Genomic DNA, 21,720 nt, shown 5'->3' on the forward strand with positions numbered 1-21,720 from the left:
CAAGACCATGTGGCCTAATGTGCCTAAACTGGCTCTTTGAAGGTGTTATTGAATCAGTCCCAGTTTGCAACTTTTTCTCCTATAGCTCTGCAATTTTGTTTTCCTTTTTAGGTATGCATCCAATACCTTTTTGAAAGTTACTGTTGAAGTGCTACTGAATAAGATACTTCGATATTGATGGTTTGTGAACATAATTTGCATTACAGAAACACATGGGAATAACTTGGCACACAGCTAATTTTTTAAATTGCCATTTGCTATTCAACCTCCTTCACTTCGATTTTAGCAACACATTTCAAGTCAACATGAGGCAGTTTAGTGTAAATGGAAACTTTATACAATATGGGCAACTAGGATGTTATAAGTCATTGCTGAGGCCTCAGCTGGAGTATATTGGACAGTTCTAGGCATCCCACATCAGGAAGATATAAATACATTTGAAAAGCAAGCTATACGATGTACTGGAGTTCAACATTAATCACGCATGGTTGATGTCCCTTTGAACCAGCACAACCTGTGTTGCTGCAGATAAGTGGATATCTGGAGTGGAATCAAACCCTTCGATCATGTACCATGTTTCATCTCTCCTTGTGCATCCAGTTAATCTGCTGATCTATCAATCAGTTTTTGTTAAAATAGTTCACTTTGGTTCCTAATGTTCTGTCTGCATATTAACTCTAAAATCTCCTACTTGTACAATTACATTAAGCAGAGTTGGTTGAAAGAAAAGTGCTGATTTGATGGGTAAGTGGTAAAGATTAGTTTGAGTTGGAATTCATTTCCACTACGATAATAATGGGAGCGATCATCACTACAACAATAATAACCACTTGCACTTATAACTACATTTAGTGTAGTAAAACATTCCAAGACACTTTACAGGAGCACTATCAGGCAAAATCTGTACCAAACAACACGAAGATAGATGATTTAATATTTGGTTCAAGAAGTAGGTTTTAAGCAGTCTTAAAGGAAGGAGAGTGTTGGCGATGCAAAGTGATTTGGGGAGGAAATTCCGACATTGGGTTTGTCAGTTAAAGGAATGGTCACCAATTGGGTTGATGGAAGTGGGAGATGGACTAAGGATCAGAGTTGCAGGAACACTGAGTTCTGAGAGGGTAGGTTACAAAGATAAGGAGGGTGAAGCTCTGAACTGATTTGAACACAGGGATGAGAAGTTTAAAATTGAAGCAGTGTGGACAACCAATGTGGTTCAGCAAGCACAGAAGTGAAATGTTAGGTTATAGGCGGCTCTCGCATATGAAGGATAGAAAATGGGATGCTGGCCAAGGGAGCATTGGAATAGTGGAACCATGAGGTAACTAAAGTATGAATGAAGGTTTCAGCAGCAGAACGGCAGGAGCAGCAGACGGGTGATATTTTGAAGATGGAGATAGGCCACTTTTCTGATGAGCGAAGATATAGGGTCAGAATTTAAGCTGAAGGTCAAACAGTATGCCAAGGTTGCAAATTATTTAGCAGACACAAAATACCTATTTAATGCGTCTGTCATTTCCTTGTTTCCCATACTAATTCCCCAGTCTCACCTTCGAAAGGACTGACAGTCATTTTTGTTACCCTTCCTTTTTTGAAGTGCTTATAGAAGTTCTATCTGTTTTTATATTTTTAGCTAACTTTCTCTCATACTCCAATTTCTCAATCCTTATTTTGTTTTAATCATTCTTTGCTGCTTTCTAAAATTTGTCTGATCTTCTGACCTATGACTAATCTATGCAATATTTTATGACTTTTCTTTCCGTTTGATACATGCTTAACTTCTTTAATTATCCACAGATTGTCAGCCTTCTCATATAGTCTTTCCTTCTCAATGGAATATATCTTTGTTGAGAATTATTAAATAGCTCCTTAATGTCTGCCATTGCTTCTCTGCTGTCCTACCTTTCAACTTATGTTCCCAATTCACTTTCGTCAACTCTGTCCTCATACCTTTGTAATTGCCTTTATTTAAATTTAAGACACGACTCACCCCGACTGAATGTTACAGTCACTGTTGCCTAGAGCCTCCTTTGCTATGAGGTTCTTAATCAATCCTTCCCCATTGCATGTTACAAGGTCTAACATAGCCAGCAAGCAACTTCTTAAATTTGCTCTTTCTTAACTCTCATCAACCTCATTCGACATTTTGATTTTCTTTTTAAAAAATATTTTTATTGAGATTTTTGTGTTTTTAATAGAGTTTACAGAAAGAGATCATGGGCGGGATTCTCCGTCTTGTCGCAGGTTTTCTGGTGCGGCATGACCCCGCCAGTGGCGGAATTATCAATCCCGCCAGAAGTCCAATGGGGTTTCCCATTATGGGCAACCCCACGCCGTCGGGAAATCCCCGGGCGTGGGTGCACTGCCGGCTCAATGGAGAATCCCGACAGCGGAGAATCCAGCCCATATATTTAGATAGGAATAAGCCCTCCCCTGCCCCCACTGTTGGATTTCCCCGCCATCCCTCTCCTCCCCCTCCACTGTTTAGGTGTTTCTCTGGCGTTTTGATTTGTTTTACATTTGTACAGGGTTTTGCTTGTTTGCTTGTGTCGGCCCTGGCAGAAACCCAGGCCTTGCAGTTGGTTCTACTTGTTTGCCGTCTAGAATGGAATTGTCCTCCTGGGTTGGGCGGGGGATGGGAGGAGGGGAGGGGGGGATGGGAGGAGGAGCGGAGGAAGGGGTGGAGGGGAGAGGAGGGGGAGGGGAGAGGGGAGTTGGTGCCCCTCCTCATACTGAGTTTGTTCAGCCTGAGCCAGCCCCCGTTTTGACTTGGGACCCTTCATCCCTACCATAGGGCCCTATCTTTGTGGCCTCTTAGCCCCCATTGTCTATCCTGGCTGTTTCCATCCCTCTCCACTCACCTCTCCCTGCCTTCCCTCCCTTTCCTCTCTCTTCCTATTCTTTAGTGCCTTACTGACCCCTATGTGGCCTCCCATTGCCCTATTGGCTGTTGGCTTCAAACAGGTCTTGGAACAAGTTGGTGAATGGCTTCCATGTCCTGTGGAAACCCTCTAATGACTCTCGGATGATGAATTTGATATTCTCCAGGTGGAGAAATTCCGACAGGTCGGCCAGCCAGTCTGCAACTTTGGGTGACGCTGCTGATCGCCAGCCGAGTAGGATTCTTCGGATTAGGGAGGCAAAGGCAAGGACGTCGGCACCCCCTCCCCATAAATTGTTCTGGTCTGATATCCTGAAGACAGCCACTTTCAGGCTTGGCTCCACCCTCACCTTCAAAACCTTGGACATTGCTTCAAAGAAGACGTACAGTACCTGACCAGTCTGGGGCATGCTCAGAACATGTGGGCGTGGATGGCCAGGCCGCCCTGGCACCATTCACATTTGTCCTCCCACCCCCGAAAAGTACCTACCCATTCAGGTTCTGGTTAGGTGTGCTCTGGGCACCACTTTCAGCTACATTAGGCTTAGCCTTGCGTATGTGGAAGTGGAGTTGACCCTGTTCAGTGCATCGCTCCTATTTCAATTCCTAGTTTTTCCTCCCGCGTCCCATCCAGCAGGGAACGTGCCCCTTCTAGCAGTCATCCGCCCATGTCCCCGATGTTCCCCCATTCAAATTGTCCACATCCAGTATTTCCTCAAACATTGAATGTCTCGGCATCCATGAGTATGTTGTCATCTCCTTGCAGACAAAGTTCTTTACCTGTAGATGTCGCAGTTCGTTCCCGTTGGATAGTTCTAATTTTTCTGTCAGTTCTTCTAACGTCGCTAGTCTGTCCTCTGTAAAGAAGTCCCTAACAGTCAGTGTCCCCCTACCTGTCTCCAACTCTTAAAAGTATCAACCATGGCTGGGGTGAACCTGTGGTTGCCGCAGGTGAGGGCTACAGTAGATTTTCAGTTTGGCCAAAGTGCTGTCTCATTTGGTTCCAGGTTCGGAGTGTGGCTACTGGAGGAGGTTGAAAAGGGACTGCAGAGATGGGAACTTTTTGGGGATCGTTGGGTTCCTCTCTCCCCACACAAATAGCATGATCATTTTGTCGACTGAAGGCTTTGGGGATGTGGATCTGAACAGGAAGAGGAACCTGAGCAGCACGTTCATCTTGATCGCCTGCACCCTCCCCTCGAGAGAGAGAGAGAGAGAGAGAGAGAGGGGGGGGGGGGGGTGTCCCATCTCTGCAGGCAATTTTTAACCTACTCCACCAGACTTGTAAGATTCCATTTGTGGATCCATTTCTTGGGTAATTTGGATCCCCAGATAGTGGAATTTGCTTTCGGTTTGCTTGAATGTCAGTCCCTTCAGTTCTGCTCTTCCACCCTTTCAGGTTCACTTGGGAGACTTAACTCATGCTCAGATTGACCCTGTAGCCAGAGAAGGGTCCAAACTCTCTCAGGAGCTTCATGACCCCTTCCATGCTGCTTTGTGGGTCTGAAATGTAGAGGAGCAGATCATCTGCATAGAGTTAGACTCTGTGCTCTCTGCCTCCTCTTCGGATTACCTTCCAGTTTTTTGCCACTCTGAGGGCAATCGGCAATGGCTCAATTTCTAGGGCGAATAGGAGCGGCGACAGTGGGCATCCCTGCCTTATGCCTCTGTGTCGGTCCATAAGCTCACCATGGGGGCGTTGTATACAGGAGTTTAACCAAGGAGGTGAACCTTGTCCCCAGCCCAAACTGCTCTAGTACCTCAGTGAGGTACTACCACTCAACTTTGTCGAAGGCCTTTTCTGTGTCCAGGGAGAGGATCACCTCTGGGTAATTATCACAATCAGCAGGTGCCTGATGGTAGCTGTCTCCCCTTGACAAAGCCCGTCTGGTCTTTTGCGACCACCTCAGGTACGCAGTACTCCAGTCGATAATCCAGGATTTTTGTGAGTATTTTCGCATCCACATTTAGCAGCGAAATGCGTCAATAGGAATTGCATTTAGTTTCATCTTTGTCTTCCTTGGATATCAGCGATATAGTGGTTTGTGCTAGCGTTGGAGGCTAGTGTGCTTCTTGCTAGCGAGACTGCGAACATCTCCCACACGTGCGGGGCCAGTGCTGCCACAAATATTTTGTAGACGTCCGCCGGGAACCCACCTGACCCTGGCACCTCCACTGCCTGCATGAAGCTAATGCTCTCCATGACCTCTCCCAGTTCTAGTGGTGCTTTAATGTCCCTCCTCCTATCTTCCCCAATGACTGGTATGTCCAGTCCATCGAGGAACTGTTTCATCCCTGAGCCCTGCTGGAGGGTTTGTAGGTGTACAGCCCTCCGTAGAAGGCCTCAAATGTTTCTTTGACCTTTTGGTTCAGCTACCTATCCGCCTTTGCTATCCTTCACCTGGGCTATTTCCTTCATGGCTGCCTGCTTTTCAGCTGGTGAGCCAGCAGGTGGCTGGCTTTTACTCCGTGTTCATGGACGTTCACCAATGTCTGCGGGGGTTGGTGCACTGCTTTCCTGGTGGATAGCAGGACAAGGTCCATTTGTAGCTTCTTCCTTTCCTCCAGAAACTCTATGCTTGGGACCTCGGAGTACTGTCTATATACCTCCAGTATGGAGTCGCCCAGTTGTTACCTCACCTACTCTCTTCCCTATCTCTTTGCGGCTTGTGGGCGATAATTTCTCCTCTGATCACAGCCATCAGCGCCTCCCAGAATGTGGAATATGAGACCTTTTCCATTCCATTTGTTAGTTGTGTGCTTGTCTATGACCTGTGATATTTTCTGGCAAAAGACCTTGTCGGCCAGGAGGGTCGTGTCCAACCTCCACGGGCGTGGTTGGGCATCGCCCGTCTCCAACCTCACCCGTGTAGTGGGCAGCATGGTTGGAGATTACAATCGTGGAGCATTCCGCTCTTACTATCACTGGAAGCACCAATTTCCCCACCACAAAGAAGTTGATACGGATATAGAACCTGCATTCGGTGTAAAAAATGAGAATTTCTCCTCTCCCGGGTGCATGAACCTACATGGGTCCACATTTTACTTTTATTGATTCATGAGATATGGGCATCGCTGGCCGGACCAGCATTTATTGTCCATCCCTGAGGGCATTTCAGAGTCAACCACATTGCTGTGGATCTGGAGTCACATGTAGGCCAGACCAGGTAACAATGACAGATTTCCTTCCCGAAAGGACATCAGTGAACCAGATCGGTTTTAATGAAAATCGACAATGGTTTTGTGGTCACGCTTTTTAGACTTTTAATTTCAAATTTTTATTTAATTCAAATTTCACCATCTGCCATGACAGGATTCGAACTTCGGTCCCCAGAGTATGACTCTGGGTTTCTGGATTACTAGTCCAGTCTGCTCCATAAATGTCCCTCGTTCTCTAGCATGTCGTTTTTCCTGTTTTGGGTTTTGACCTGTCAGCGTGTGCTGTATATCAATAAAGCCCCCTCCCATGATTAGTCTGTGGATGTCAATGTCGGGGATTTCCACCAAGGTCTTCTTTATAAATTTTGTGTCATCCCAATTGAGTATGTACTGGATCACCGATGCCCCGGCCAGAACTCCGCTGACCATGACCTACCGTCCCCCTGGGTCATCACAGTAAATGTCGTCCCTTAGTATGGCTACATCCCTTAACATGAATTGTACGTCTGCCCCACCCAATCCTTTCTTAACCTTCTCCCCCCCAGTTGCGTTTCTTGGAGGAAGACTATGTCGGCTTTCATACCTTTCAGGTGGGCAAAGGCTCAGGATCTTTTCACTGGGCCGTTAAGCCCTCTAACGTTCCAGGTAACTATTCTTCTGGGGGGTTTCTCTCCACCCCTCCTGCGGGGTCAACCATCCTTACCTTGTGGATGCGCCCCTGTGCTCTGGGGTTTCCCTTTGATAGGCGGCCATCAAAAATGGCCACGGTCACCGAAGTTGGCATGATGCCCTGCCTCTGCGCTCCAGGGTTTCCCATTGCCCCAAACTGTGTGTCTGCCATTTGGGTGAGCCCCTGCATTCTGGGGTTTCCATTTGTTTAGGTATCCTCCAGAGTGGCTGCTTGCGGTGCCATCTTGTTCCTTGTTGCCACGGGTGACCTGTCCTAGCCAGCCAAGAGCCTTCCCCTCTTGTCCCTTTGTTCCTCCTGGAGTTTTGCTTCTCTCCCCTTTTGCTACCCCCACTTCTGCTACCCCTTCCCTACTGTTGTCCCCCCTCCCCTTTTTTTCCCCCCCTCCCCATCTGCCTCGCTAGTTTTCCTCCCTTGGTGGTGTACCTCCCATCCTCGGCAGGCACTTTCTCCCTGGTGGGATACGCGCCGCAGCCCCCCGCAAACTCGTACTTCCTTGTGCTAGCTTTCCTGCTAGTGTGTTGCCCTCCTCCTGGGGTCAGCCCACCCTCCTCCTAGGCCCGCTGCTTTGATTTGTCCTCCGTCTCCTCCTCATCCTCTCTTGCGCTCTACCGCTCTCACCCCCTCCTTTCCGTGAACTAGTTCCCCAGTTCAGAACGAGGCAGTACAGTCCCGCGCAAATTGTCCTTCAACATTCTCTGTCTCTCTGATGTCTGCTTCATCGCTGCCTTCTCTGTTGTTTAACTAGTCTCTTCCTTTGGCTGAACCCCGTCCGCACTTGGAGAATCCTACGCAGACATATTTAAATGACTCATACGGGATGAGTGAAATTCAGCCTCTCGTGAGATTCAACAGTCTTGTCCAGGCACCAAGTCGGGCGTGACAAGGCCGGTAAATCAAGCCAACAAGATCCTGGTGAGAATACAAAAATGTGGTCAGAGGCTCATTTCAGGGTCAAATACCAGACCAAGGTTCCAAAGGCCTGGTTCAGTGTCAAAGAACAAAGAAAAGTACAGCACAGGAACAGGCCGTTCGGCCCTCCAATCCTGCGCTGACCATGTTGCCCGTCTAAACTAAAATCTTCTACACTTCCTGGGTCCGTATCCCTCTATTCCCATCCTATTTATGTATTTGTCATGATTCCCCTTAAACATCACTATCGTCCCTGCTTCCACCACCTCCTTCGGCAGCGAATTCCAGGCATCCATTACCCTCTGTGTAAAAAACTTGCTTTGTACATCTCCTCTAAACCTTGGCCCTCGCACCATAAACCAATGCCCTCTAGTAATTGACCCCTCTACCCTGGGAAAAAGCCTCTGACTGTCTACTCTGTCTATGCCCCTCATAATTTTGTAGACCTCTATCAGGTCACCCCTCAACCTCCGTCGTTCCAGTGAGAACAAACTGAGTTTATTCAACCTCTCCTCATAGCTAATGCCCTCCATACCAGGCAACATCCTGGTAATCTCTTCTGCACCCTCTCTCAAGTCTCCACATCCTTCTGGTAGTGTGGCGACTAGAATTGAACACTATACTCCAAGTGTGGCCTAACTAAAGTTCTATACAGCTGCAACATGACGTGCCAATTCTTATACTCAATGCCCCGGCCAATGAAGGCAAGCATGCCGTATGCCTTCTTGACTACCTTCTCCAACTGTGTTGCCCCTTTCAGTGACCTGTGGACCTGTACACCTAGATCTCTCTGACTGTCAATACACTTGAGGGTTCTGCCATTCACTGTATTTGTTGTTTTGGATGAGAGATGGATTCTATGCCTTCGGAATTAGGTTTGTGGCGGTGACCAAAGACAAGGGTTTAACCTTCCCATTATTTAGTTGCAGAAAATTGCTGCTCAGCTAGTACTGGATATTGGACAAGTGGTCTGATCATTTAGAGACAGTGTAGGGGTTGAAGGAGGTGGTGGTGAGATAGAGCTGGGTGTCACAAACATATATATGGCAAATGACATTGCGGCCCGAATTCTTCAGCCCTTCATGCCGGCGGGATTCTCTGGTTTTCCAGTAGCATGTGGTGGCTTCAATGGGAATTTCCATTGGCAGCAGCTGTGAGTGAACAGCGTGCCACCTCCAACCCATGAGAAACACATGGTTGGGATGGTGGGGGGCAGAGAAACGGGACATGTTAGACGGAGGTTAGTCGACACCTCGGCAGCCGCCTGCCACGGGATACCTATGTGTCCCGGTGGCCTGGTCGCGCTGCTGACACGCGGGCAGCCTAACCCCTGGTCACTTTCTGCATCCAACGGGCAGTTAACTACGTCCTCTTCACCGGTGCGTCATTGGCCTGTGGCCGTAAGCCACAGGGGAACCAGCGGCCGTGTCCTCGTGACCGGCACGTCATGGCATGGTGGCAGACATTTTGTAACCGGGGTTGGACGAGTCACTCGCTCACTCTCTCCCTACCCCCCCACTCCCACTCCCCCCCTCCGTCTCCCCCACTCCCCCCTCAGTCTCCCCCACTCCCCCCTCAGTCTCCCCCACTCCCCCCTCAGTCTCCCCCACTCCCCCCTCAGTCTCCCCCACTCCCCCTCAGTCTCCCCCACTCCCCCCTCCGTCTCCCCCACTCCCCCCTCAGTCTCCCCCACTCCCCCCTCAGTCTCCCCCACTCCCCCCTCAGTCTCCCCCACTCCCTCCTCAGTCTCCCCCACTCCTCCCTCAGTCTCCCCCACGCCCCCCTCAGTCTCCACCACTCCCCCCTCAGTCTCCCCCACTCCCCCCTCAGTCTCCCCCACTCCCCCCTCCGTCTCCCCCACTCCCCCCTCAGTCTCCCCCACTGCCCCCCGCTCTGGACCCCCTCCCGTTCTCGGGGATGCCTTCCCCGTTGTGGCCAGACTCCAGCAGTGCGCTGAGCTGTGCGCTGAGCGGTACGCTCACCTCCTCGAAGCTCTCGTCAGCCAGCACGACTGGTTGACGAACTTCAAAAGCAGGTGTGTTGGCCGGTGTGAAAACATGGCGTGAGGACGTCGGGACTTCGGCCCATCCGGGCCGGAGAATAGCGGGGGGCCAATAAGTCGGGATTCTGGTCGCGTTGGGGGGTCTTTCGAGGCCTTTGCCGGGAATGCCGATGTGTAGTTTGTGCGGGGTTCGGAGAATAGCGGGAGGCCGTTGGACCGGCGTCGCCGTGAAAATATGCGCGGCCCGCTAGTCTCCGAACCGGCGTGAGAGCGGAGAATCGCGCCCAAGGTGTGTCAACGACTTTTGGAAACACTAGACGTTATGGTATAGGAGTGAGAAGAGAAGATGTTGCAGGTGATTCTCTGGCTATGGCTGGAAATGTAAGATTACAAGCAGGAGAATCATATCCCAGCGAGCTGGACACCAGTGGCGAGGCATTGGAGAGGGATAGTGGAATGAGCTGTGTCAAAGGCTGCAGAAAGTCAGGAGGATGAGTTACCATTTGTGACATTGATAAGAGCTGTTGAGAAGGATAATCCAATGCTCCTGTCCCCCACCAGTGGTGGCAATGAGCTACATGCACCCCACTGGTTATTTGCACCCATTTGCATTGGAGTAATGGGCTGGAAGTACGATTCTCCAGCCCCCCCATGATGTTCCAACCCTTTCCTAAAAGATTCACGCAGGCATGAATTGGTGCTGGTATTTTCAAGCTTGGCCCTGACATGGTGGGCCTATGGTTGGTCATGGGGATCAGTGCACAATGGAGGTCTCCCAAAGAGCACTGGTATGTCCCTTCCCTCCTACAATGCAAATCCTGATCCCTGCCTGACCGCCTGTCCCAGCCCCCCGTCAGAACCCTCATCAGACACCCTCATCAGACCACCAACAGAGATCTCCCATCAAACCCAGAACAGCGTCTCCCCAATCAGACACCCAACAGAAACCCCCAACATAGACCCACATCAGAAACCCTGTCTGAAAGCTGACGAGCAATAGAAGCAGTCAGGTGAAAAATTTCCCCCTTTTCCTTACCCTTTCCGAACAACTGCTGCCACCGGCAAAAGTGTTTAAAGCAGCAGCTGTTGCAAGTATCAGAGGCTTATTTGAAAGCCCAGTACACTTCAAAGGATTGTAAATCTGTTGACAGCCCTTTGACATACAAATATTCCATTCAATTTCACATAGCAATATTTTGCATTAGCCACTGAATAACAGTTTTACTACTCCAGATACATCTGCTTCATGGATTGTTGATCTATATTTCCCTGCATGCTTGAATGCATCTCTATTACCCTGATTTGATGCCAACCACAATGTTTATAAACTCTCACTGTGATTGACAGTTCCTCACCACACCAAAAGCAGCTCAGTGCTTTCTGTTATGAAAAATTAGAAGTCAAAGCACTGAGTCAAAGTCTGCATTAGCACTTAGTCTCCCGCGTGGAGAATCATGCCCGTAATGCTTTTGGATTTCAAAAAGGGATTTGATAAGGTGCTATCAAAAGGTTCCTGCACAAGATGGTGATGTTCTATTGTTCTAATGTTCTATTAGCTGGAATAGAGATCTGACTAAGAATTTGTGAAAGCCGCTAACTTTTAGAGTTCATTGCTTGTCTAACGCAACACCTATGGATTTTATTTTAACCACTTTTTAAATAGGATTGCTGGTAGTGAGGCAGTGTGAGGTCACGGCAGTTGGGGACAAGGAAGAAAGTTATTTGTTAGAAGTTATAATTAATAGATTCATGAATTTATGTTGCCTGAGAGTCTGGGCTCAGCAGTTCTGTGTTGTTTTATTTGCATTGTAAGAAATTAAAAATCTTTTTATCAGCTTTGATGAAATGGCTAACTAATAGTTTAATTTAGAATGACACTAACTTTAAACAAAACGCACGCATGTATTTAATTGAATAAGAATATTTCTAGGGTGGAATATCTACAGAGGAAAATTTTCTTTCTATTTTGACATGATAGCAGGAAGTGTTATTAATGTTTGTCCTTAATGGTTTTAGTATTTGTGGAACTTGGGACGCGATGAGGCTGGTAAATCTCGCAAGAGGCCTCTTGCGAGACAGCGCGATCTGGATCCTGCCAATTGAGTCTGGACCCAGATTTGCATATTCGAGTGAGCAGTTAGTCTCACTTGAATATGTGTACGCCGGATCTGCCCAACGCCCGGAACCAAACGACCTTGCCTCGGAGACCCCGAGCGGGCCCCATTTGTAAAGTGGTCTCCTCAAATGTGGACCAGGTTTACAGCACTTGGCGGTGTCTCCCAGGCGATCAGGGGCCCCTGGGTGGTCAGGCTCTGGGCAGGGTGGTACCCTGGGATGTGGGCAGTGCCACACAGGTGCTACCTGAGCAATGCCAGGGGAACTGCCAGGCTGATAAGGGCACTGCCAGTGTGCCAAGCTGGCAGTGTCAAGGTGTTCAGGTGGCGACATGCCCATGATAGGGATTGTGGCCCGGGGTGCCCTTATGAGATGGGGTGCGGTGGGGCTCAATAACCCTCCGATTGGTGAGTTGAGACATTGCGGGTGTCTGGAGGTCACAGAGGGGAGGGGAGAGATTGGGGCACTGGTGAGCAGAGCACCTTAATGCAGGAAACGGGATTTAGTGGAGACTGTGGCATTCTCATCATATGACGGGAAACTAGAACTGGGGCACAATTTAAGAATAAGAGGTCTTCCATTTAAGGCAGAACTGAGGAGACGGTCTGTAGCCTTTGACATTTTCTTTCCCAGTGAAATGTGGAGTCTGGGTCATTGAATATATTCGAAGTAGAGGTAAACAAATTTTTGATCGACAAGAGAGTCTTGGGGTCAGGCAGGAGAGTGGAGTTAAGGCCACAAATTTTTTGAATGGTGGAGCAGGTTCGAGGGACTGAATCTGATCCTATTTCTTATTTTATGTTCTTACAAGGCGGGATAGCCACCGCAGTCATAGTTGCAGAGGATGTGCCATGTGAGAGTTCCTTTAAGAAATGGGTGTTTAAGAAATGTACCTTTAAGAAATTGGTTTGTATCAGTGACGTCAGAGTGTGGTTGGAGCTGAGCTGCCTGTCAGCTTTTTACTTTTGTTTTAGGCTGTTTGCTGCAGGGTGTGTTTTAGTTTCATTTTTCAGTGTTGGAGCTGAAGCCAGACAGAGCAGGTGCACTGTTGATCTCTCTGCCATGAAAACACTATCTCTCGATCATTTGGTGAATTCAGAATTATAAATGTTTTCAGTAGTGACTTTAACCTGATGTGCTTCTGGTAAAAGGTGTTTCTTTTGTAAGTCTTCTGGATGTTAAAAGGACAGCGTAAGCATTCATTTGTGTTGTATTCTTTGGGGGTTGTATTTGAATTAATGGTTGCTAAGATGTTCACTGTATGTTTTAAAAAGGTTAACTTGAGTTCGTAGAATAAACATTGTTTTGCTTTAAAAATTACTTTTCCATTTCTGCTGTACCACACCTGTAGAGTGGGCCGTGAACTCCATGATAGATTTTGGGGTTCTTTAAACCCTGGCCCATAACAGATGCCATTTGTGACTTTTGTTCAGGCTATTTCAATTCTGTGGCAGAGGCATCAATCAGAATGGAATATGCAGCTGAGGAATATTACTGATAGGATATTACAATGGGAAACAATGCATCAACATTAAAATACCGCGCAGATTCATATAATGCCTCAATATTTGAGGTTGATGATTGAAGCTTTAACTATATTCTATAGAATCCAAACCCAGTAGTATTTGATATAAGTCAATATATTGCATGTTGATGTAGAGATCTCCAGTTGTGGTCAACGGTATAAATAGTATAATTGATTTTTCTTGTACCTTTGTTCAGAAAGGATATTATACTTCACTGGAAATCAGTTGCATGTAGTTAGTTTATTTTGAAACAAATGCATCCCTATCTAAAACTCTACTATACATAATACACGGCTTCACTTTTCATATTTGATATTTACTGCTATATCTGCACCCATTGGTGCTGGGGCTCCACAATCACATTAATTGCAGCACCCTCTGGTGTCTATTCACGGTGCTGGGAATCCACAGTTACTTTTTCATTCAAAAAGCTATTATTGATATCAATCACCACTACAATTGTCAATGTCAGAGAATTAATTCTCTTGTCATGTTTTGTCATCAGTATTTCATTCATACTTATCAGTCTACATTTCCAATTTTCTGTTGCCAAATGCAAGTAACGTGACAATGTGCTGTGAGTATTAGTCTATGAATGCATTAATGCTGACGTTATTGCCTTCAGTTAAATAGGGGGCAGAAAAATCTGGTGTGAAAACATACACATCGACAAATATCACACACTATTTCACCTTGATTTTCTGTTAAATTGAGTACATTTGACCTGGCTCTATGCTTAGAAAACACAGAAGTATATCACCAATCTCTGGTGTTGAAATGGGAATTACTGATTATCTTCAGGTTTGTTTCCTAGTTTTCTTCTCTGCGCTTCTCTGCTTTCCTGTAGGTTTTGACATTTTAATGGGGTAATTTATTATTGGGATCATTTGATGGGATATTGTTGCAAGTTGCCCTTTTGGGTACCTGGCACAAATCATCATTGCCCTTTGCCAGTAAGTATCAACAGGCCATTCAAGTAAAATGATGGGGCTTTGCAGTTGTGTACATCCTGTTCCCTCCTTACATTTCTACAGTTATTGTGCAGATCATTAGATGGTGCTTTGAAGTAGAAATAGAAGCAAATCTCACAGTCCTAATTTGCAGCACAGCTAGGGATTAAATTTAAAACATTCTTGGTCTGAATCACTCAGGTCCTCTTTCAACACTCTCATCAGAATACTTAATTTATCTGTAAGAAGTTAACTTCTATTATCTTATCACTGGTGTGTTTAGTTATTGATACTAAATAGAATACCCGAATTTCCATATCTCTCACATTGTAAAAAGTGAAAGGAATGATTATTGACAGCCTGTTACTTGCTATTTTATTTCTCCCCCCACCCCCACTCCCACCACTGTGTCCTCAGCCTCGACACTGCCCCAACAAAACTTAATGTAAGCTCAAGAAACAGCACCTCGTCCTTTAATTAGACACTTTACAGCCTCCCTGAATCAATGTGAATTCACCAATTTCAGATAATAACTTCTGCTGCTTGTTTTTTTTGTACTTGGATGGTAGCTGTTGGTGATGGCTCTGCATTTTTCTTTACCTGTCCGATTGTCAGCTCTATCTTCCCTGACACCATCATCTCCTGTCATTCAATCACTCCTGTCTTCCACCTTTCCTTCAGTCCCCCTCTCCCATTTCATTATCACTATGCCTGCTTCAAACCTGCTACATCCCTTGAGTTTTTTCTAGTTCTGGTCAAATGACATCAAGCTGAAGGGTGGGTTTCTCCGTCGGCCGATGCCGGAATCGCGAAACACGATTCGGTGGGGTATCGGTTTTGATGCCAAAATCGTTGCCACTGTCAGTTTCACAGCAAATCGCAATTCTCCAGTGCCTTGACAGTGGCGTCAATGTGTTCCAGAATGCATGTACAATAAACGCCATTGGCATATCATTAGCGGGCCTGACCCAGTATTCTCTGGGGCCTCTGCGATTCTCTGCCTTCATTGGGGCAAATTCAAATTTCACTTGTGCTTTTAAAAATCGTGAAACAGGCACTGTGGCTGCTGAAGGAGAGAGAGAGAATATTGGAATTGTCCAACATCGCCATAGTTTGCTGGGGCTTCTGCCAGGGCCGGAAGGGAGGGGGAGGGGGGGGGGGGAGTAGTGGAGGGTGGCCAGGAGGTGGGCTGTGGGGTCGGGGTGGATGAGCAATGAACACCTTTGCCGTAGCCGTGGAGCTGGGAATGCCGCTGATTGCCCATGTGAACTTAGGACCATGGTTTGTATGGGAGTCCCCCCAGGCTACCCCCCTATGTGCTCTCTGCACATGTTCTCTCTGGGGACTGCCATTAGCACTCTTACCCCGTGGGTTCTGTAGCTATTAGCACCCTGTTTCCTTGGGTTCTGTGGCTATGACACATCTTTCATTCTCACTCCACAGTATAAATATTTCCCACTTTCTCTGTATTATAGCTTTGACAAACAGTCATCTGGACTCGAAACGTTAGTTCCTTTTTCTCCCTACAGATGCTGCCAGACCTCCTGAGATTTTCCAGCATTTTCTCTTTGGTTTCAGATTCCAGCATCCGCAGCAATTTGCTTTTATCTAGTGTTTAACTCACTTCCACTTCTCGGCATACGATTGCTGTCACCAATGTAGGTTCTCTCTCAGAGATAGTGAGCAGCTTTCACTATTAGAATGATGTTGCCCAACTAACATTTCGCTCTGTGTAAACAGAATATGTAAGCATACAACAGTTTCCTGAGGTAAAGAAAATGCGAGGAATTGTGTTCATTTTCGTCATTCAACAGTTCTGATGACTCATTGTGCTGGGAGTTTATTGTTTGCTGCTACATACAACACACTGTCATTTAATTTGAGATGTAAAACGATAGTCAATCGTACATTGGAACTCCTGTTCAGGCCAGAATACCTTCTTCATTGTATCCCATGCCCTATAAGGACATGGAAGACTACATTGCCTTCTGGTCCTTCCACCTCCCATGATGCTCATATATCCATTGATTCTGAGAAGATTATTATTTTCTTCTTTTCTAAAATGACAAGATTCCGCCATCTCTTCCAGTGGGCAATATATAGCAACCCCTCATCAAACAGGGCATTTCCAGCACTTGGACCTTGGTGACACTCTGTCTTCTTCCTTTCAGTCAGCAAAAGCAGACTTCTGCAAATGAATGGAGTGTCAGCCCATTAAGAAATGGTGGAATCACTATTACCTCTCACCCCACATGCAGCCACGTTGCTCCCTGCACAGACAGAAAACACATTAAAAATTGTTCAATTCATTGGCCAACTAATTGATATGAAGTCAGATTCCCCAGTATGCCAATGCAAGGAAAATGCCATGGAAAGCATGTCTGGCCAATTCTTTCAGGAACATAAAATAGATCCAAAAAGAAAAATCAGTGAAAGAAACTGTTCTGTAAGAAGAAAGAAAAAACTAAGCGGTAGGGGCTGAAGGTAAATTGATAGGCCCTGGGATGAGTAATATTTGTCATAGACGGTCAGAACAGATTTTATGAGCTAAATGAAAGAGGAGGAAGTAGAAACTGGCAATTGAATGACAAGTAACAACAGGTATTATGCACTTATGTTTAAAGGACGAAGCAGTGGGTTAAACACAGGTGAATAAACAGATCATCTTAATGTACCACAGAAAAAGCACACAGAAAGCATGAATGTTCCAGCTCAATGATCTTTTATGCCACCATAACAAATGGATCAGTACATTCATAGAAAAGCTTATCCTAAAGAAATAAAGTACTTACTGTGGTTGACTGTTGCTTGCTATTACAAAACCAGAAAAAGCATTGAGAGCTCAACTTCCCACCTTGAATCAGCAATGTCTCTGGATGATCCGCCGCCATTTCTGCCGACTCCAGCATGATGCCACCACAAAGCACGTCTCCCCCTCTGTTCCCCCCAACCATCTGCATTCCGCAGGGACCATTCCCTACATGGAACCATGGTTCATTCCTCCATCACCCCCAACTTCCCATACCCATCCCACAGCACCTTCCCTTGCAATCGCTGAAAGTGAAATACCTGACCCTTTGCCTCCTCCCTTCCCACTGTTCAAAGCTCGTTTCAGGTAAAGCAACATTTCAATTGCACCTCCTTCAATTTGGTCCACTGTATATATTGCTCCCAATGTAGTCTCATCTACATTGGGGAGACTAAACGCCGACTGGGTGATCACGTTCACTCAGTCTGTAAGCATTACCCCAATTTTCCTGATGCTTGCTATTCCAATTCAGCATCTTGTTCTCATGCCCACGTGCCCATCCTTGGCCTACTGAAATGTTTTAAGGAAGCCCAATGCAAATTGGAGGAACAGCACCTGATCTTCCACTTTGGACGCTACAGTTCTTGGGACTCAACATTGATTTCAAGAACTCCATCTTTTTCCTACATCTTGACCCCTTTTTATGCCAAACATTTTTTGTCCCAACACAAACTCCTCCCTTCTCCTCCCCCACTGGGCCATCTGGCGCTTGTTCTTTAGTTTTACTTTCACTGAGCACTCGTCTTTGCTCTCCTATTAACACATTTGGCTATCTTACCCTTATGTCGCTATCAGCATCTTCTCTAGCCCTTCACACTGCCATTAATACTTCCTCTCTCTTGAACCCGATGCATCTTTATTGCAATCTTTCCTCGCTTTCACCTATCATTGACCTTCTACTCTGCTTGAGCTGCTCCACATCTCTTATACAATATAATCCAACACATTTCGGTCTCCCTTTAGCTCTGAAGAAGAATCATACAGACTCAAAATGTTAAGAGTGTTTCTCTCTCTGCAGATACTGTCAGACCTGCTGAGCTTTTCCAGTATTTTTTAAAAATTTCAAATTTTCAGCATTGCATTATTTTGTTTTTGTTTTAATGTTGCAGACTTTCCCATTAAACAATGGGAGCCAGGGTACCTTGAGTTCAGCAGGAGCAACAGGTTATGTCCCCAAACCGTTTTCTTTTATCCCCCAACCTACTCTTCGCAAACTGTTATTGAGCTTAAACCTGAACTCCAAAAAGTTCAGCGGGGAAAGATATCTGCAGCTTCCTTGTGCCCCACATACTCATGGGGATTCCGTGCTTCCTAACCATCCTGCTGTGTTCTGAGCAGCTAGATGCCTGCTCCAGCTTCCTGAACATGATTTCCAGGCCCTGACTTAGGCCTCAGTCTCATCTGCCCATGCTTCAGTCTGTTGCTTGTGGCCTCCGGCTCCACCCAAACCAGCCTGCCTCGGTCACTGCTCCCTTCACCAAAGGGGCCCATCCGGGTCGAACAATTTCTCCTACCAGTAGGTTTATCCTGCCATCACCACCTGCTGGAGGGACCTGACCAACAGTTGTCACAGCAACCGCAGAGTTCTGTGTGAGTTGAGGAGACAACACGAGAGTTGGGAATGAGCGTTGGGAACGTTGGGAATTAACTGTTGCAGTTAAATTCAAACTGGGCTGTTTTGGAGTGAAATCAGGAATCTATTTTCCACATAAAGGGTAGTGAAAGTCTGGAACACCTCCCCATTCCTTGCTCATTAGGTAAGACTATCAAGGGTTAGTTATCAAAAGTGTAAATTAATTGAGGTAGAGGCCTGCCATGATGAAATTGAATATTGGAATAAACTCAAGGGGCTAACTGGAATATTATTGTTCTTAGGTTTCCTATGTTACAACTTGTAAGAGTGAGGGTTTAATTAACCTGGAGAAGCAGTAATTAGGTATAAGGAAAAATGATTTATTTATTTGTTTATTGACTCAAAGTCAAGACGACAATGGAGATTTATTTCATTATTGGCTCTGAAGTGATCCGTGAACTAAACTAATTCACCAGTAAACAGCTGACCCTAATTGTTCCAGACTGCAGTATTGTACATTGCATCTCTATTATCGGCTGTCACTGTAATTCTACATTCTCACCCTTCCTGAAATGATGTGCAAGAATTTCAAAATATGATATAAATATTAATGTCCAAGCTATGGTGCGATTTAACCACGGCATTGAGCCCTGCGCAGATCTGGATACTTAAATAGTGGAAAGGCCAAAATTAAGATTCATGCCAGGCATGAATCAATTTGCTGTAGAATTGGCCCACTCCAATGGTGAGTTCTGGATCATGCCCAAATATGGCGAGCATATTATTAACCCTAATTTGCTTTAATTTCCACCTCATCAGCGAAATTGAAGTTGAATGCAAGGGCCACATGGGAATTCACCAGCTCCCCAGCGAGAAGTCACGCGGGCATTGTTTAGTATTTGTTTTTAAAAACATGAAGCTGCCGCAATTACTTCTGAGGGCTACCAAGCTGATGAAAAGTCGTTTCCATTTTCCGGCATGCAGCTCAAGGGCACTGGGGGTGGGTTGGGGGATGGGGTCCCCACGGGGGGAGATTCAAGGGCTTTGGAGGGGGACAGAAGCGTTCCAGGTCTGGGGTTGCCTCTGGGTTTGGGGGGCAGGGGCTTTATGTCTGTGAGGCTTTCAATTGAAAATTGTGGATGTCCATAACAGGGGCAACTACAGCTGCTGCCTGTCAGTCCTACCAAACACTTCCAGGACAGAGCCCAGCTCTTGGTTCTACGCTGACGGTCACTTTACCTCCCTTTGACTGTGAGCAGTCACTAGCTTCACAGCTGAAGGCTGCCAGAGCTGATTGTTTGCTGCTGATTGCTTTCATTTTTTGTGATTGCTGCCTGGGGGAAAGGAGAAGAAAAAGGAAGGATAGATCTGCTGCCCGGGCTGGGTGTGGAGGATGGCATGGAGTCGAGGGTGTTCTTTCCTCTTTCCACTTTTTACCTTGTTCTGAACAGCCCTGGGAAATTCTGCTGCTGGGGAGAAGGTGATTGCATGGAACTGGAGAGAGAGAGAGGGGGGGGTGGGGGGGGGGGGGGGGGGGTGCAGGTGTGGCCCTGGGACTGGACTTGGGTCTAGGACTGGATTTGGGAACTTTCTGATTTTTCACCAACACCTGCTGACAGCAATACTGAAGGAAGAGGTAGAGGCTGGGACTGCCTATTAAAATCTACAGAGGCCTAAGGCCTGCAGCCTGGAGGCCTCCCAATCTGCAGAAGGAGAGAGAGGCAGGAGGGCATGGACATAAGAAAAACCACGTGGAAAGGAACAGCGGTGCTTTACTTTATTCAATCCATCGGTGTGCTGAGTGAGGGGTGGGAGTGGAACGGAGGACTATTGTAGGCTTTATTTCTCCGGGCCCCTCCCAGGTTGAAGATCCTGTCCTGTCCTCCAACCTGCTCACTGTGTAAGCCAAGAGAAAGACTGAGATGGGAGCAGGAAACTCAGTCGCACCATGCACTGTATTTTGTTGGGCCCTTCCTGGGCTGAAGACCGCACCTCCCCGTATCTCCACCCGCCAGCTGCACTAAAGGCCCCCTTCTGATGTCCAATTCCCTTTCCTCATCTCTACTAGACCTGGGGCACCAGACCTTTCTCTGTGCCCCACCCTCCCAGGCTCCCTCCCCTCACCTCTCTTTGTGCCTCTCTCTCCCTCCCTACTGGGAGAGTACCTGTGACACCTTTCTCTCCCCTGCTCTCCACAAAAAAGTACAGATACCCCTCATCAGGGTGAGTATGGCACTACCCAGTATACCATCTCTGCCATCTCTTCCGAGGCCCCTACTGCTCCCATGGCCCAGCCATCTTTTCGATTCCTGACACAAAGGCTCGGAGTGAAATGCTACGCCCACCCCACCATGTCAGTCGAGGCCAGCATCCGTGCAATGGCCGGGGTCATCGGGCCCTCGGTCATTGTCATAGCGTCAAAGATGTCTCGGCAAAGCCGTATTTTCCTGAGGTCGACGGGGCGGTCCACCTTGCCCTAGAAAAGGGGTTGGCGGTGGGTGGAACCTACCTGGCCGTGGACCCACTGGAGGGGCCACCACCGAGAGAGTTATACTCTACAAAGTCCGTGAACACTGTGAAGCTCCTCCTCCCCTACCTGCATCTACTGGGCGGGGGTGGGGATATGGTCCGGGGTGGTGCCTCTTCCGCTCAAACATATCTTCTCCTTCCGGCACCATGTCTTTGTTCGCCTGGTCTGGGCGGAGGTCCTGGAGGGGGCTTTGAGATCCCCTTCGGGGGAGAAACCTACCGTGTCATCTGGTCCACAGATGGTTTTTAGGGCATATTAGGAAAAGTTGCCGCACCTGCAAGGCAGCCACAACCACCAGGGTGGCCATGGCTGGCACCGCCACTCCCCCCCCCCCCCCCCTCCACTGACACTACCACTGCTCTCATACCCCCCCATCCCGCACGGGAAGGCCACGCTGGCGGATAATGAGACTTTGTCTGCCGGCGGGGAGGAGGCAGAGTGTTCAAAGGGCCGGAAGGTGCGGAAAAAGGCCAAGCCAGGATCCACCTCCAGAACCCCGTGCCCACAAACCCGATGCCCTGGACCACCAGGTTGGGGAACGGTACCCCATCTCGCCCCACCACCACCCTACAACATCG

At 47.3% G+C, this 21,720-nt stretch overlaps 1 long non-coding RNA gene across 1 annotated transcript; it reads right to left on the reverse strand.

The window, feature by feature from the left end:
- Positions 1-16,026: 16,026 nt before the first annotated feature.
- On the reverse strand, positions 16,027-21,157 carry LOC119965631. Its single transcript, XR_005460577.1, has 2 exons — positions 21,122-21,157; positions 16,027-16,418 (listed from the first exon to the last, which is right to left on the reverse strand). It is a non-coding gene; the product is annotated as an uncharacterized LOC119965631 (long non-coding RNA).
- Between the last annotated feature and the right edge of the window lie 563 nt (positions 21,158-21,720).

Source organism: Scyliorhinus canicula, chromosome 5, assembly GCF_902713615.1.
Source record: "Scyliorhinus canicula chromosome 5, sScyCan1.1, whole genome shotgun sequence".
Lineage (NCBI taxonomy): Eukaryota > Metazoa > Chordata > Chondrichthyes > Carcharhiniformes > Scyliorhinidae > Scyliorhinus > Scyliorhinus canicula.